This window comes from Salvelinus alpinus, chromosome 29 (genome assembly GCF_045679555.1).
Source record: "Salvelinus alpinus chromosome 29, SLU_Salpinus.1, whole genome shotgun sequence".
Classification (NCBI taxonomy): domain Eukaryota; kingdom Metazoa; phylum Chordata; class Actinopteri; order Salmoniformes; family Salmonidae; genus Salvelinus; species Salvelinus alpinus.
The window spans coordinates 15,361,788-15,364,160 of record NC_092114.1 but is presented as its reverse complement, the minus strand read 5'-3'; positions in this window follow the sequence as shown (position 1 = coordinate 15,364,160).

Below are 2,373 nucleotides of genomic sequence, written 5' to 3'. Positions count from 1 at the left end.
AAAAAATCATGATTTCCCACTCCAAAAAAAGAGATGTCAAGAACACAGAAAATACCCTTTGAACAACACCATAATTGAACACACCAAAAATTACTCATACCTTGGTATGACCATATCTGCATTGGGACATTTTTAAACGGCAGTGAATGCACTCAAAGAAAGAGCCCGCAGAGCATTGTATTCGATAGAAATGAAATTATTCAAAAATGAACATCCCAATTTAGAATTTGTAAGAAAATATTTGGCAGCATAATCCTACCAATAGCTCTTTACGGAAGTGAAGTTTGGCGGCCGCTCAATAATCTGGACTTTAAATTGTGGGACAAACATCCAATTGAAGCCCTAAATGCAGAAGTCCAAAGAAATACACAAACTAATGCATGTAGGGCAGAATTTGTTAATGAAAATACATTGGCAATGAAAATACAAAAAAATATCAGGCTACACCTAAATTCAAGTCCAAATTCAAGTCTCCAGTTTAAAGCACTTCAAACCCAAGAGCTGAGCCTAGAAACGAGCCCTCTCAGTCAGCTGGTGTTGGACCCAACCAACCAAGCTGACACCAGCACTGCTTCAAAAGAAAGAATTCCAACCAACAAAATCATGAACCAATCAAAGCACTCATATTTCCAACATTGGAAAAACAAAACAAAATGTCAAAGCCGACTAAATTGCTATCTGGCCCTCAACAGAGAATATGAATTGGCTGATTATCTCTACTCTGTCAGAGATACTATGCAGAGACATATCCTTACCAAGTACAGGCTGAGTGACCACCTCTTGGCAATAGAAACCGGCAGACATAAAAAGACATGGCTACCCAAAGAGGAGCGTGTACTGTATGTGGCTATTGCACTACGGGGGTGGGGGTGGTAGAGACAGAGATGCACTTTCTCTTCTACTGTGAGAAATATTCCTCACCAAGAGATTCATTATTTGCATAAATTAATACATGTATTTCAAGTTGTATCTTATTAAACCCTAGAGGAAGAACTATAAATACTCATGGGCAACGGCTCCTTTTGCAGCCTAATATGGATTTGCCTGAAATAGCCTGAGAGGCACTGAATAATCACTGCATAGTAATTATTTTTATTGTTATTATTGTTGTGATTATTACTCCAAATAGTAGTTGTAGGGGTGATAATAACGGTAGTAGTTTTTAGTAGTAGTAATACTAAAGATGATGGTACTGTAGTTGTAGTACTGATGTAATGGTAAGGATGACAGTACTAAGTTAGTTATAGTTTCAGTAGAGATATTAGAGGTAGAAATGATACTAGTGGTAATGTTGGTAGTAGTAGAGATATTACAGGCAGAAATGCTACTAGTGGTAATGTTGGTAGTAGGGATATTACAGGCAGAAATGATACTAGTGGTAATGGTGGTAGTAGTAGAGATATTACAGGCAGAAATGATACTAGTGGTAATGGTGGTAGTAGAGATATTACAGGCATAAATGATACTAGTGGTAATGTTGGTAGTAGGGATATTACAGGCAGAAATGATACTAGTGGTAATGGTAGTAGTAGGTATATTACAGGTAGAAATGATACTAGTGGTAATGGTGGTAGTAGAGATTTTACAGGCAGAAATGATACTAGTGGTAATGGTGGTAGTAGAGATATTACAGGCAGAAATGATACTAGTGGTAATGGTGGTAGTAGTAGTAGAGATATTACAGGCAGAAATGATACTAGTGGTAGTAGAGATATTACAGGCAGAAATGATACTAGTGGTAGTAGAGATATTACAGGCAGAAATGATACTAGTGGTAATGGTGGTAGTAGAGATATTACAGGTAGAAATGATACTAGTGGTAGTAGAGATATTACAGGCAGAAATGATACTAGTGGTAGTAGAGATATTACAGGCAGAAATGATACTTGTGGTAATGTTGGTAGTAGAGATATTACAGGTAGAAATGATACTAGTGGTAATGTTGGTAGTAGAGATATTACAGGCAGAAATGATACTAGTGGTAATATTGGTAGTAGAGATATTACAGGCAGAAATGATACTAGTGGTAATGGTGGTAGTAGAGATATTACAGGCAGAAATGATACTAGTGGTAATGGTGGTAGTAGAGATATTACAGGCAGAAATTATATTAGTGGTAATGGTGGTAGTAGTAGTAGAGATATTACAGGCAGAAATGATACTAGTGGTAATGGTGGTAGTAGTAGAGATTACAGGTAGAAATGATACTAGTGGTAATGTTGGTAGTAGAGATATTACAGGCAGAAATGATACTAGTGGTAATGGTGGTAGTAGGGATATTACAGGCAGAAATGATACTTGTGGTAATGGTGGTGGTAGTAGTAGTAGAGATATTACAGGTAGAAATGATACTAGTGGTAATGGTGGTAGTAG